Source organism: Hyla sarda, chromosome 6, assembly GCF_029499605.1.
Source record: "Hyla sarda isolate aHylSar1 chromosome 6, aHylSar1.hap1, whole genome shotgun sequence".
In the NCBI taxonomy this organism is placed as follows: Eukaryota; Metazoa; Chordata; class Amphibia; order Anura; family Hylidae; genus Hyla; species Hyla sarda.
The window spans coordinates 132,100,750-132,117,089 of record NC_079194.1 but is presented as its reverse complement, the minus strand read 5'-3'; the positions used below and the strand labels follow the sequence as shown (position 1 = coordinate 132,117,089).

At 47.4% G+C, this 16,340-nt stretch overlaps 1 protein-coding gene across 1 annotated transcript in view; it reads left to right on the top strand.

Annotated features, from left to right (window-relative positions):
* Positions 1-11,913: 11,913 nt before the first annotated feature.
* Positions 11,914-16,340, top strand: part of LOC130276122 (contactin-4-like) — a 294,692-nt gene continuing 290,265 nt past the window's right edge. The window contains exon 1 of the mRNA XM_056525041.1: positions 11,914-12,128. The gene's annotated coding sequence lies outside the window, so the exon portion shown is untranslated. The remainder of the gene's footprint in view (positions 12,129-16,340) is intronic.

The following is a 16,340-nucleotide window of genomic DNA, read 5'->3' as shown; positions in this document are numbered from 1 at the left end:
CAAAAGCAAGGTCGGACGTAGCAGAAGGTCGGGGCAGGCAGCAAGGATCGTAGTCAGGGGCAACGGCAGAAGGTCTGGAAACACAGGCAAGGAACACACAAGGAACGCTTTCACTGGCACTAAGGCAACAAGATCCGGCAAGGGAGTGCAGGGGAAGTGAGGTGATATAGGGAAGTGCACAGGTGAACACACTAATTGGAACCACTGCGCCAATCAGCGGCGCAGTGGCCCTTTAAATCGCAGAGACCCGGCGCGCGCGCGCCCTAGGGAGCGGGGCCGCGCGCGCCGGGACAGAACAGACGGAGAGCGAGTCAGGTAGGGGAGCCGGGGTGCGCATCGCGAGCGGGCGCTACCCGCATCGCGAATCGCATCCCGGCTGGCAGCGGAATCGCAGCGCCCCGGGTCAGAGGACGTGACCGGAGCGCTGCCGCGGGGAGAGTGAAGCGAGCGCTCCGGGGAGGAGCGGGGACCCGGAGCGCTCGGCGTAACAGTACCCCCCCCCTTGGGTCTCCCCCTCTTCTTAGAGCCTGAGAACCTGAGGAGCAGACTTTTGTCTAGGATGTTGTCCTCAGGTTCCCAGGATCTCTCTTCAGGACCACAACCCTCCCAGTCCACTAAAAAAAAAATTTTCCCTCTGACCTTTTTGGCAGCTAAAATTTCTTTGACCGAGAAGATGTCCGAGGAGCCGGAAACAGGAGTGGGAGGAACAGATTTGGGAGAAAAACGGTTGAGGATGAGTGGTTTGAGAAGAGAGACGTGAAAGGCATTAGGGATACGAAGAGAGGGAGGAAGAAGAAGTTTATAAGAGACAGGATTAATTTGACACAAAATTTTGAAAGGACCAAGATAGCGTGGTCCCAACTTGTAGCTAGGGACACGGAAGCGGACATATTTAGCGGAGAGCCATACCTTGTCTCCAGGGGAAAAAACGGGGGGAGCTCTTCTTTTCTTATCCGCGAACTTCTTCATGCGTGATGAAGCCTGTAAGAGAGAATTTTGGGTCTCTCTCCATATGATGGAAAGGTCACGAGAAATTTCATCCACAGCGGGCAGACCAGAGGGCAAGGGAGTAGGGAGGGGGGGAAGAGGGTGACGGCCGTACACCACGAAAAATGGGGATTTGGAGGAAGACTCAGAGACCCTGAAGTTATACGAGAATTCGGCCCATGGGAGGAGATCTGCCCAGTCATCCTGGCGGGAGGAAACAAAATGTCGCAAATAATCACCCAAGATCTGGTTAATCCTTTCTACTTGTCCATTGGACTGGGGATGATATGCAGAAGAAAAATTTAATTTAATCTTGAGTTGTTTACAGAGAGCCCTCCAGAATTTAGACACGAATTGGACGCCTCTATCCGAGACAATCTGCGTAGGCAACCCGTGAAGACGAAAAATGTGTACAAAAAATTGTTTAGCCAACTGAGGCGCAGAAGGAAGACCAGGAAGAGGGATGAAATGTGCCATTTTGGAGAATCGATCAACGACCACCCAAATAACAGTGTTGCCACGGGAAGGGGGTAAATCAGTAATAAAATCCATACCAATCAGAGACCAAGGCTGTTCGGGGACAGGCAGAGGATGAAGAAAACCAGCGGGCTTCTGGCGAGGAGTCTTATCCCGGGCACAGATAGTGCAGGCTCGCACAAAGTCCACAACATCCGTCTCCAGAGTCGGCCACCAATAGAAGCGGGAGATGAGTTGCACAGATTTCTTGATACCCGCATGACCTGCGAGATGGGAGGAGTGACCCCATTTGAGGATTCCGAGGCGTTGGCGAGGAGAAACAAAGGTCTTTCCTGGAGGAGTCTGCCTGATGGAGGCAGGAGAAGTGGAGATCAGGCAGTCAGGTGGAATGATGTGTTGCGGAGAGAGTTCAACTTCTGAGGCATCCGAGGAACGAGAGAGAGCATCGGCCCTAATGTTCTTATCGGCAGGACGAAAGTGAATCTCAAAATTAAATCGGGCAAAGAACAGAGACCACCGGGCCTGGCGAGGATTCAGCCGTTGGGCAGACTGGAGGTAGGAGAGGTTCTTGTGGTCGGTGTAGATAATAACAGGAGAACTTGATCCCTCCAGCAGATGCCTCCATTCCTCAAGTGCTAATTTAATGGCTAGAAGCTCTCGATCCCCGATGGAGTAGTTCCTCTCCGCTGGAGAGAAGGTCCTAGAGAAAAAACCACAAGTGACAGCATGCCCGGAAGAATTTTTTTGTAGAAGAACAGCTCCAGCTCCCACTGAGGAGGCATCAACCTCCAATAGGAAGGGTTTGGAAGGGTCAGGTCTGGAGAGGACGGGAGCCGAAGAAAAGGCAGACTTGAGTCGTTTAAAGGCGTCTTCTGCTTGAGGAGGCCAGGACTTGGGATCAGCATTTTTTTTGGTTAAAGCCACGATAGGAGCCACAATGGTAGAAAAATGTGGAATAAATTGCCTGTAATAATTGGCGAACCCCAAAAAGCGTTGGATAGCACGGAGTCCGGAGGGGCGTGGCCAATCTAAGACGGCAGAGAGTTTGTCTGGATCCATCTGTAGTCCCTGGCCAGAGACCAAATATCCTAGAAAAGGAAGAGATTGGCATTCAAACAGACATTTCTCAATTTTGGCATAGAGTTGGTTGTCACGAAGTCTCTGAAGAACCATACGGACATGCTGGCGGTGTTCTTCTAGATTGGCAGAAAAAATTAGGATATCGTCCAGATATACAACAACACAGGAGTATAACAGATCACGAAAAATTTCATTGACAAAGTCTTGGAAGACGGCAGGGGCGTTGCACAGTCCAAAGGGCATGACCAGATACTCAAAGTGTCCATCTCTGGTGTTAAATGCCGTTTTCCACTCGTCCCCCTCTCTGATGCGGATGAGGTTATAGGCGCCTCTTAAGTCCAATTTAGTGAAGATGTGGGCACCTTGGAGGCGATCAAAGAGTTCAGAGATGAGGGGTAAGGGGTAGCGGTTCTTAACCGTGATTTTATTAAGACCGCGGTAGTCAATGCAAGGACGTAGGGAGCCATCTTTTTTGGACACAAAGAAAAATCCGGCTCCGGCAGGAGAGGAGGATTTACGGATAAAGCCCTTTTTTAGATTCTCCTGGACGTATTCGGACATGGCAAGAGTCTCTGGGGCAGAGAGAGGATAAATTCTGCCCCGGGGTGGAGTAGTGCCCGGGAGGAGGTCGATAGGGCAATCATAAGGCCTGTGAGGAGGTAGAGTCTCAGCTTGTTTTTTGCAGAAAACATCCGCGAAGTCCATATAGGCCTTAGGGAGACCGGTTACTGGAGGAACCACAGAGTTACGGCAAGGGTTACTGGGAACCGGTTTTAGACAGTTCTTGGAACAAGAGGACCCCCAACTCTTGATCTCCCCAGTGGACCAATCCAGGGTAGGGGAATGAAGTTGAAGCCAGGGAAGTCCAAGGAGAATTTCCGAGGTGCAATTGGGGAGGACCAAAAGTTCAATCCTCTCATGATGAGATCCGATGCTCATAAGAAGGGGCTCCGTGCGGAAACGTATGGTACAGTCCAATCTTTCATTATTTACACAATTGATGTAGAGGGGTCTGGCGAGACTGGTCACCGGGATGTTGAACCTGTTGACGAGAGAGGCCAAAATAAAATTTCCTGCAGATCCAGAGTCCAAGAAGGCCACTGTAGAGAAGGAGAAGGCAGAGGCAGACATCCGCACAGGCACAGTAAGACGTGGAGAAGCAGAGTAGACATCAAGGACTGTCTCATCTTTGTGCGGAGTCAGCGTACGTCTTTCCAGGCGGGGAGGACGGATAGGACAATCTCTCAGGAAGTGTTCGGTACTAGCACAGTACAGGCAGAGGTTCTCCATACGGCGTCGTGTCCTCTCTTGAGGTGTCAGGCGAGACCGGTCGACCTGCATAGCCTCCACGGCGGGAGGCACAGGAACAGATTGCAGGGGACCAGAGGAGAGAGGAGCCGAGGAGAAGAAACGCCTCGTGCGAACAGAGTCCATATCTTGGCGGAGTTCCTGACGCCTTTCGGAAAAACGCATGTCAATGCGAGTGGCTAGGTGAATAAGTTCATGTAGATTAGCAGGAATTTCTCGTGCGGCCAGAACATCTTTAATGTTGCTGGATAGGCCTTTTTTGAAGGTCGCGCAGAGGGCCTCATTATTCCAGGACAATTCTGAAGCAAGAGTACGGAATTGTACGGCATACTCGCCAACGGAAGAATTACCCTGGACCAGGTTCAACAGGGCAGTCTCAGCAGAAGAGGCTCGGGCAGGTTCCTCAAAGACACTTCGGATTTCCGAGAAGAAGGAGTGTACAGAGGCAGTGACGGGGTCATTGCGGTCCCAGAGCGGTGTGGCCCATGACAGGGCTTTTCCGGACAGAAGGCTGACTACGAAAGCCACCTTAGACCTTTCAGTGGGAAACAGGTCCGACATCATCTCCAGATGCAGGGAACATTGGGAAAGAAAGCCACGGCAAAACTTAGAGTCCCCATCAAATTTATCCGGCAAGGATAAGCGTATCCCAGGAGCGGCCACTCGCTGCGGAGGAGGTGCAGGAGCTGGCGGAGGAGATGACTGCTGAAGCTGTGGTAGTAACTGTTGTAGCATAACGGTCAGTTGAGACAGCTGTTGGCCTTGTTGCGCTATCTGTTGTGACTGCTGGGCGACCACCGTGGTGAGGTCAGCGACAACTGGCAGAGGAACTTCAGCGGGATCCATGGCCGGATCTACTGTCACGATGCCGGCTGGCAGGTAGTGGATCCTCTGTGCCAGAGAGGGATTGGCGTGGACCGTGCTAGTGGACCGGTTCTAAGCCACTACTGGTTTTCACCAGAGCCCGCCGCAAAGCGGGATGGTCTTGCTGCGGCGGTAGTGACCAGGTCGTATCCACTAGCAACGGCTCACCTCTCTGGCTGCTGAAGATAGGCGCGGTACAAGGGAGTAGGCAAAAGCAAGGTCGGACGTAGCAGAAGGTCGGGGCAGGCAGCAAGGATCGTAGTCAGGGGCAACGGCAGAAGGTCTGGAAACACAGGCAAGGAACACACAAGGAACGCTTTCACTGGCACTAAGGCAACAAGATCCGGCAAGGGAGTGCAGGGGAAGTGAGGTGATATAGGGAAGTGCACAGGTGAACACACTAATTGGAACCACTGCGCCAATCAGCGGCGCAGTGGCCCTTTAAATCGCAGAGACCCGGCGCGCGCGCGCCCTAGGGAGCGGGGCCGCGCGCGCCGGGACAGAACAGACGGAGAGCGAGTCAGGTAGGGGAGCCGGGGTGCGCATCGCGAGCGGGCGCTACCCGCATCGCGAATCGCATCCCGGCTGGCAGCGGAATCGCAGCGCCCCGGGTCAGAGGACGTGACCGGAGCGCTGCCGCGGGGAGAGTGAAGCGAGCGCTCCGGGGAGGAGCGGGGACCCGGAGCGCTCGGCGTAACAGTAATGGACATGCTTAGGAAGGATCTGCGCTTGTCTTGGGGCTAAATGGCTTTTTATTTCCTGTTTGAGTTTTTCTTTTTTGACTACAAATCCCATAATTCTATTTTCCTCCCTCCCACACATCAACCACCCCACCCATTGAAACATAAATGAGCTGCATCCATTCAGAAGACATGTGGTTTTCAATCAGCGTGCCTACAGCTGTTGCATTAGTTGCAGATTGATCTCTCACCAAGCGATCACTCCACCCATTGAAGCAGACAGGCTTCAACAGTCATTTTGTATGCTATAAAAAATAAATATTGGGGTGAAAATCACAGAAGAATTGTGAGAAAACCATCACATGCAGGTACAGACACTATATTATGAACTAAACTAACTTTACAGCCCCTGTAGTCAAATAAAAAAATGCAGGAATACCCCTTTAATCTGGTGTTGGTGTCTTCATTGCCCCTGCCTAACCTAGGATCAGCGGTAATAACCTTTGTGTGGTTAAGGCTAAACCATGCCCTGGCATCACGACAAGAAGTGGTTAATACCATCTGTCCCCTGGGCCATAACATCTGCCCTGCATCTACCCTGCACCTCACACCCCGACACCACATGTGAAAATCTCTTTACTATTTACCGTCATATTTGTTTTGAATAATGGATGTTGTAGTGCAGCGTCTATGTGGCCCTATCACAGAAAGTAGGAAATTGTCCTAAAATTTACACTTTGATTTTCAGGAAAATAATGACAACCTTGTAGAATTCCTTTACCCTCTGGCAGAAAGGTAAAAGCCACAGATTCTCATTCCAACAGTTTAATGTTGCACTTGTTTCCATTGCTGCTCTGTGTAGCCATAAGCCTCCATATCCTCTGAGGCTCTCTCCTTGACTTTGCTAATCAATAGTTAATAATGAACTCTGTGTTTCTTTTGTACAAATTACACCTACGATGCCCCCATATGCCCGCAGCCCTTTTTTCTTTTGGTAATGTCAGCTGTTTAATATTAAACAGTCCTTTAGGGACAGGCCCAGAATGGAGGAAGTATCATACTAGAGGAGAAAATTTGCATATAAAAGACAAATGTATAAAACACAAAAATCTGCCACAAACCATTAAAACTGGAGATTTATATATGATACATGTGTAGTGTGACAAAAGGACAGGAATGGTTGATGGGGATCACTATATTTCCTCAAGGTACTTGTCATATATGGATACCAGGTTTCAAGAAGCGCATATCTCATCCAGGCAAAGCTGGGTGAGATATGGGAGAATCAAGGTAATTGGTGAAATTCCAGGCAATACTTAGCTTGCTAGGAAATTTTATCAGGCCTTCATTTTTATGAGATGAAAGGCCAGTCCAGATTTTCAGGTTGACTCATAGTCAACACAGTTAGGTAGGCAAATTAATACTGGGCTTACAAAAGGTGTAACCAAATCTGTATTGAGAGGCAGCTCTGATGAGAGTTAGAGTCCTGAGGTGGCCAGACTTAAAAAGTGATATTTACCTTGTGTGCTGACTGTTTTATTGGGTGGCTGGTAGTAAGCCACCTGTACAGAGAGGGAAGATTGTAAGTAGCTCCGACTATCCTTACCTCTTATTCTGTGTACCCCTCCTCTATCTGCACCTCTCCTGCTCTGTACCACTTCTCTGTTTATACTTACTTCTACCCCCCCCCCTTGTGACCATATTATGTCTATTCTCAACTCTTACACTGTGTTCCCTCCTCTGTGTTGTTTCTCACCTTCCCTCTTTGCACCCCTCCTCTGTATGCCTATTCTATACTCAACTCTTCTCCTGTGTACCCTTCCTCTGATTATCCTCACCCTTTTTCCTTTTTCACCTCTATTCACCTCAATTTACAACTCTTCCTTCTTTGTGTCCCTTGTCTTTCTATCCTCACCTGTCGTCTTGTGTACCCCCCTCCTCTGATTATTCTCACCTTTTTTCCTCTGCATTCCTCCTATCCTCACGTTTCTTCTTCTGCACCTCTCATATCCTCACGTTTCTTCCTTTGCACCCTTCCTATTCTCAGTTCACTTTCTTTGCACTCCTATCCTTACCTCTCTTCCTCTGCACCCCTCCTATCCTCACCTCTCTTCCTCTACGCCCTTCCTATCCTCACCTCTCTTCCTCTACGCCCTTCCTATCCTCACCTCTCTTCCTCTGCTCCCCTCCTAAACTCACCTCTCTTCCTCTGCGCCCTTCCTATCCTCACCTCTCTTCCTCTGCTCCCCTCCTATCCTCACTTCTCTTACTCTGCACCCTTCCTATCCTCACCTTTCTTCCTCTGCACCCCTTCTATCCTCATCTCTCTTCCTCTGCTCACCTCCAATCCCCCCCTCTCTTCCTCTGCACCCCTCCTATCCTCAGCTCTCTTCCTCTGTGCCCCTCCTATCCTCACCTCTCTTCCTCTGTGCCCCTTGTATCCTCACCTCTCTTCCTCTGTGCCCCTTGTATCCTCACCTCTCTTCCTCTGCTCCCCTCCTATCCTAACTCTCTTCCTCTGCTCCCCTCCTATCCTCATCTCTCTTCCTCTGTGCCCCTCCTATCCTTACCTCTCTTCCTCTGCGCACCTCCTCTGTGTCTATCCTCACCTCTCTTCCTTTGCACCCCTCTGTCACGATCACACCCTATCGGTCCAGCCAAGACATTAGAGAGGGTGTGATGGTGCAAGTGTTAAAGCCGCCAGACCTCTGGGTATCCACTACTAGTCCCAGCAAGTCACCAAATTAAGCCTTAGATAAACGTGTTTTACCAGAGCTGCCTTCAGAAAGGTGAGTTCATATATTTAGAGATCAAAGACCAGAGCTGATTAATTAAACATTTAATCTGATAAAAGGTATCACAGTGCTAAATATATAAAAATACAGGAACAAATGACATACAGGTATAAAAATATATAAAAGAGTTTTGCAAGGCAAGTTCAGAAAACAAAATATGAAGTTCTTACAGCATGATGATATAGCAGTCATTCAGTGAGTGCTGTTCTTAGGATGGTCTTGTCAGCTTGTTGCGCAGCCTTGAACAACCAATTTTTAGTCTAGCATTGATATCATATCTGCTCTCTTGAGAGGGAGACTCCATTCCCCCCTCCCCTCTGATCCCACCAGGGGGTCTTCTCTCTTCCTGACCCCTTATCTCTTTGATTTGATGAGACCAGAGTGCATGACTTCAAAGGAGATACAAACAAACAGCCAGACCCCCCAATAAAATGCAATACACAAAACACAGTCGGAATGACCGCTCACCCATGTCTTAGTTTATACACAGATATAATTCATAATACACATATAGGTTTTTAATAATCAGGCCTTGGGCCTGACACCCTCCTATCCTCACCTCTATTCCTCTGCACCCCTCTCATGTGTCTATCCTCACCTCTCTTCCTCTGCACCCCTCCTATCCTCACCTCTCTTCCTCTGTGCTCCTCCTATCCAACGCCGGACTGGCCTGCCGGGATACCGGTAACATTTCCGGTAGGTTGCCCACTCCGTGGGCTGGCAGTGGCCGGCCGGTGCTTCGCTGCCCAATGCGAGAGCAGCGCAGGCAGGCCGCTGCTTCACACTAGCCTACAAGGTCCTGACACTAGTATCAGGACCTGCAGCCACAGAGTGGCAGAGCAGAGAGCTATAAGCTCCCAGCCCCACCACTCACTCCACCTACCGACGGGAGGCCATGCAGGACGTCCGTGTCATGGCATGGGTGGCGCAAAGATATGACGTCATCATGCCGCCTACGCAATGACACCGATATTCATGCGCCAGATGGAACAGCTCTGCATGGGTGTGGGGAAAGGTAAGTTTTTGTTATGTTTTTTCAAATCGTGCAGCAAAATGGACGGAGGGTGAGAGGAACTGGGGGGGGGGGGGGGCTAGGACATGGTCATGTACCCTTCCTAAGTCCCATCAGGAAGAGTCCCTTCAGTCCATAGGGCTCTCCTGCAGCGCTTCCCCCCTTGCTTATCAGTTACTGCTTTGTATAAATGCATTGTAAATGTATTGTGCATTTTGTTCAGTGTATATAAAGTTGCACAAATGTATAGGACCTTCCTGGGTCATGTGATCTACTGTCATGTGATGTTCCCAGAGTCCCCTGGGTACAGAAACCACAGGCTTTGCAACCAATGGGCTTTAGTCCAGCCTCCTTAGTATATAAGGGGCTGTAGTCTCTAAATTCTCTCTCTTAGTTCCTGGCTACCAAGCAAGCACAATCTCAGCATATACTACTAAATTCATCTCCGCTAGGCCAAAGCCTAAGGAACTTGCAGCCACTACAAAACTTGAGTTATCAAGCTCTATCTACAATTCTAGTGACTACTACTCAACTCAAGTATACAATTAGTAGCACAGTGGCCTGCATAAATCTAAATACTACAAGTCCCAGCAAGCCTGTGAGGTATCCTGCATACCGGTTGCCTCTAGAGAAACTGCATAACTGTAAAGACTGTTTCATAAGAAGTTTAAGTAAAAGTTCCAGTCATTTCATATTTCCTGCAGTGGACATTCCTTTATTGCCTGCCGTTTCTGGGTTGGTTGTCGGCAGGGCCTTATACAGAAAACAACCACATCCTGGCATCACAGCAAATCAGGGGTTAATAACACCTTTCCCCACAGGGTTAATACCACCAGACCCTGCTACACCACATGGGTGAAGCCTGCCAAACTAAGTGACTAAAGGGGGGAGATCTATTTGTCTATGGAGGGTGGAAAGAAGGGGGGGGGGTGGCTGAAGCCTGCTTACAACCTTTCTGCCTGCCTAAAGGGGGGGGGGGGATATCTATCTATATATTGAGGGGGGAAGGGGGAGGGGAACCTGTCTAATTAGCTAAGGGTGCATTCACACCAAGATTGTTACATACGGGGACCGGATCTGATGGGAGATGTGAAAGCCGGGCACTTCCGTATCCCAGCCGGACCCGACCCCATCTCATTTATTTGAATGAGCCAACTGGAGTCAGATTGTGACTTCGGTTGGCTAATTTTTATCCCGTATCTGGTTTTGTGACCGGACAGAAAACCGTAGTATACTACGGTTTTAAGTCCGGACACAATACCAGATATGGGGCAAAAATTAGCCAATCGGAGTCACTATCTGACTCCAGTTGGCTCATTCAAATAAATGAGATGGGGCCGGGTCTGGCTGGGATATAGAAGTGCCCGATTTTCACACCTCCCACCAGATCCGATTCCCGTATGTAACAATCATGGTGTGGTGGCCCAGTACAGTAGGTGTTACCCTGTGCTCCTGCTGTCCTGTCAGGCAGCCTTCTTCAGTGTCCCCAAGGCCCCCTGAACTTGTTTCCCCATTGTAAATATGTTTTACCATGTAAAGTGTTATAAAATGTATTGCTGCTTTAAGAGTTATACCATGTGATATGTCATGTGATTGTTACCCAGGAGGTACCAGTGACCAGGTGATCCCAAGAGTGACCTATGGGCTCCCTGCTAATCTCCCCCTTATAAGCTCTGGGTGGAGCTAGCTTCGCTCTCCATTTAGCTCTGCTTCTTTTCATCTCTCTTCCCCTGCGCCCTTTCTATCCTCACCTTTCTTCCTCTGCACCCCTCCTATCCTCACCTATCTTTCTCTGCGCCCCTTCTATCCTCACCTATCTTCCTCTGCACCCCTCCTATCCTCACCTCTCTTCCTCTGTGCCCCTCCTATCCTCACCTCTCTTCCTCTGTGCCCCTCCTATCCTTACCTTTCTTCCTCTGCGCCCCTCCTCTCCTCACCTTTTTCTCTATGCCCCTCCTATCCTCACCTCTCTTCTTCTGCACCCCCTACTATCCTCACCTTTCTTCCTCTGCACCCCTCCTATCCTCACCTCTCTTCCTCTGCACCCCTCCTATCCTCACCTCTCTTCCTCTGCACCCCTCCTATCCTAACCTCTCTTCCTCTGCACCCCTCCTATCCCCACCTCTCTTCCTCTGCACCCCTCCTATCCTCAACTTTCTTCCTCTACACCCCTCCTATCCTCACCTCTCTTCCTCTGCACCCCTCCTATCCTAACCTCTCTTCCTCTGCACCCCTCCTATCCTCACCTTTCTTCCTCTGCACCCCTCCTATCCTCACCTCTCTTCCTCTGCACCCCTCCTATCCTCACCTCTCTTCCTCGGCGCCCTCCTATCCTCACCTCTCTTCCTCTGCACCCCTCCTATCCTCACCTCTCTTCCTCGGCACCCCTCCTAACCTCACCACTCTTCCTCTGCGCCCCTCCTATCCTCACCTCTCTTCCTCGGCGCCCCTCCTATCCTCACCTCTCTTCCTCTGCACCCCTCCTATCCTCACTTCTCTTCCTCTGCACCCCTCCTATCCTCACCTCTCTTCCTCTGCACCCCTCCTATCCTCACCTCTTTTCCTCTGCCCCCTCCTATACTCACCTCTCTTCCTCTGTGCCCCTCCTATACTCACCTCTCTTCCTCTGCGCCCCTCCTATCCTCACCTCTCTTCCTCTGTGCCCCTCCTGTCCTCACCTCTCTTCCTCTGCACCCCTCCTCTGTGTCTGTCCTCACCTCTCCCTCCTTCGTCCTCTTTGCTGTAAGAGGAGGGATTTTCTCGCTCATCACCAGGTCTCTAAGTCTCTGACGTTCAATGTTCGTGCCCAGACCAGCTATCCTGCTCTGTGCCAGCTCTGTGCCCAGCTCCAATTCCACACTGGTGCCCCTCACTGCCTGTAAGCCAGAGGGGGAGGACGAGGATCCTGGGACCGGCTGACTGCAGGTGAGGGGGGTGCGGGAGGGGCGAGGACTGACGCTGTCATCCTCCTCTGCTGCACTGTCTGCAGCTCTGGTGCCGGTGCCCAGGGGTGTTCTGCTGCTGCTGGGAGGGATACATTGTATGCACAGAGCATGCAGCACCACACTATGTCCGTCAACGTATCACCCCTGTCCCCTTGAAAATAGTTGACTATTTCATTATATCTGTATATCTCTTACTAATCTGTTCCATATCTATCGTCTCAGGACCACTACGTAAAGACATGTGACACTGGACGATACTGGGGGTGTGAATGTTGTTTCTTAGTTATCTCTTTTTGGATCCCTTGGGGGTATATCTAGTAGAATTACCTTGCTTCCCCCCCCCCCCCCCCCCCCCTCAGTAGTAATAGCCTGGTGACATTTTCTGCAGGTCATGGTGCAGAGGATGTAGCAGTCACAGTAACGCAGAATAATGACCCTGATATTTAAGAGGCTTCCATGTCTAAAATGTGATATATCTATGTCATGTCTGTTTGTCTCATGTCTATCTATCTATCTATCTATCTCATATCTATCTCTCTCATATCTATCTATCTATCTATCTATCCATCTATCATCTATCAATTATCTATCTATTATCTATCTATCTCACATCTATCTATCTGATATCTATCTATCTATCTATATCATATCTATCTCTCTATCCATCTATCTATCTATCTGTCTATCTCATATCTATCTCATATCTATCTATCTATCCATCTCATTCTCATATCATATCATGTCTGTCTGTCCATCAATCTATCTACCTTCATCTCTATCCAAGGGTACCAATAGATCCTGCAGTTAGCCCAGGTCCTGACACAGTAATGAGCCCCAGAGGTCTAGTAGAACTAAATCTAAAGCTAATTTGGAGCCAACCATTTGCTGCCAAAAACAATACTTCAAGTGTTCCTGTCATTATAAAGAAAACTTTTGACATGTCCTAATTTTTGATCAGTTGAAGTGTGAGTGTTCAAACTAGATCGAGGGGGGGGGGGGAACACAAGCTACCACGCTTCCTCCACCCCCTGTGTGTCTATGTGACCGAGACAGTCCCAAAGACTTCCATTATGAGACATCTTATTCATGTAACACAGAGCTGGGAGAGAATGCGCTAAGCATGGACTTCTACAGGCTTGTTCTACTGATCAGTAGGGGTCTAAACAATCAGACCACAACCGATCAAAACTTTTCATACCTTTCTTTGACATATAAAAATGGTTTTATAATGACAGTGCACATTTAGGATTGGATTCCATATCTATCTATCTATCTATCTATCTATCGCTTTCTCTACCTATCTATCCACAGTATCTATGTATCTATTGATTTATCCATCTATCTATGGTATCTCATATCTAATTATTGCATTTCTATCTATCACTATCTATTGATCTAAAATATCTATCTATATATCTATCCCATCTCTATCTATCTATCTATATATCTATCTCATCTATATATATATATGGATCTAAAATATCTATCTCATTTCTATCTCTATCTATCTATCTATCTATCTATCTATCTATCTGCATCTATCTATCTATTTCATTTCAATCTATCTATCTATCTATCTATCTATCTCATCTATATGTATTGATCTAAAACATCTATCTATCTCATATCTATCTATCTCTCTATCTATCTATCTCATATCTATCTCTCTATCTATCTCATATCTATCTATCTATCTCATACATATTTATCTATCTATCTATCTATCTAGCTAGCTAGCTATCTCATATCCATCTATCTATCTATCTCATTTCTAGCTATCTGTCTGTCTGTCTGTCTATCTATCTCCTATCTACAGTCATGGCCGTAAATATTGGCACCCCTGAAATTTTTCTATAAAATGACGTATTTCTCACAGAAAAGGATTGCAGTAATACATGTTTTGCTACACACATGTTTATTCTCTTTATGTGTATTGGAAATAAACAAAAAAAAGGAAGAAAAAAAGCAAATTGAACATAATGTCACACCAAACTCCGAAAATGGGCTGGACAAAATTATTGTCACCCTTTCAAAATTGTGGAAAAATAAGATTGTTTTAAGCATCTGCTGCTCCTTTAAACTCACCTAGGGCAAGTAACAGGTGTGGGCAATATAAAAATCACACCTGAAAGCAGATAAAAAGGAGAGAAGTTCACATAGACTTTGCATTGTGTGTCTGTGTGTGCCACACTAAGCATGGACAACAGAAAGAGGAGAAGATAACTGTCTCAATCTCACTGGGCGTGGACAGAAGAGAAAAAATGATAGAAGGTGTCAATGCAGGATAGTCCGGAGGGTGGATAAGCAGCCCCAAACAAGTTCCAAAGACTTTCAAGCTGTCCTGCAGGCTCAGGATTACCAAGGATTTTGGTTCGCACTGTACAGCCCAGTGTCAGAAAGCTGGGTTTGCATCAGAGAACTTGGGTCTTCCAGCAGGACAATGACCCCAAACATACATCAAGAAGTGCCCAGAAATGGATGGCAACAAAGCCCTGGAGAGTTCGGAAGTGGCCAGCAATGAGTCCAGATCTAGATCCCATTGAACACCTGTGGAGAGATCTGAAAATTGCTGTTGGGAAAAGGCGCCCTTCCAATAAGAGAGACCTGGAGCAGTTTGCAAAGGAAGAGTGGTCCAACATTCTGGCTGAGAGGTGTAAGAAGCTTATTGATGATTATAGGAAGCAACTGATTTCAGTTATTTTTTCCAAAGGGTGTGCAACCAAATATTTAGATAAGGGTGCCAATAATTTTGTCCAGCCCATTTTTTTACTTTGGTGTGACATTATGTCTAATTTGCTTTTTTCCCTCCCTTTTTTGGTATAGTCCCAATACACACAAAGGGAATAAACATGTGTATAGCAAAACATGTGTTACTGCAATCCTTTTCTTTGAGAAATACTGTCTATCAATATCATATCTATTATCTATCTCCTTATATAGCAAATATAAGGTGTGTTTGCTGCACATAACATATACACTCATGGGGGTTGTAGTCCTGCACTGTGATTTTATATCCTATACTGCAATGTATTGTGAATAAACTGCGCCATACATGTCTCAGGCTGTGGTGTCATCTGCCCTGTCTGGCATTTGCCTTGTACACACTACATGTCCCCCTCCTGCTCAGTGCTGCCTTCCATGACATCTCTGTTTAAAAACAGTCTATATCTATATCTATATCTCTATAATCTATATCTATATTTCTATCTATCTATATATATATATATATATATATATATATATACATATATATATATATATATATATATATATATATATATATATATGGATCAGGAGGTGAGGAGGAAAGACATGGGGACATGATGGGAGATGTAAGACTTCACCACTAATTGTAATGTTTTTCCTATATAACCCAAGGCAGTGACAATCCCTCCGGCAGAGACAATTAGCACTAGGCCAGAGAAATTCCTACGGCGGTAATACTACAAGGTGTCAGCCGTGAACAGGGATGACGTATATTGTATATTACAGTACAAAAACTGGGATCAAATGGACAGAAAAAATAACGCTCAATGGGGGAGATTTATGAAAACCTGTTTAGCTGAAAAGTTGCTGAGTTGCCCATAGCAACCAATCAGATTGCTTCTTTAATTTTTCAGAGATCTTTTCAAAAATGAAAGAAGCCATCTGATTGGTTGCTATGAGCAACTCAGCAACTTTTCCTCTGAACAGGTTTTGATAAATCTTCTCCCCCTATATGTCTAGCTTTTGTATTTGGCTCACAAATCCGTCTCTTCTGCTGCTCACTCATTCGGACATCCGCTGCTCACTCATTCTGACATCCATTGCTCGGGAATGGACATTTCAAAAGCAAGCACTGAGCCCACCTCACTCACCATTCACTTCCTCCCTTAGTCTGCTCAGCTGTGCTGGATCTCTTAATCCAATCCCTTCCTTTCTGTTTCCATGCTACAGTCTGATAGACAAGACAGAAGTGAGCACAGAGGAATGCTAGTCCCACCCTCACTTACTGAACTTTGTCCTAGCCTACAGGGACAAAAAATGATACTATATCTGGACAGAACCATGTTCTGAATGGTATGGGGACCCCTAGTGGTCTTTTTTTATAAGCCCGGATATTTATATAAAAAAGTAGATACAAATGGCTGAAATATATTAGAAAGGCTAATGTTTTTCCAAGATCTACAACATATAAAAAGTTTTTGAATCT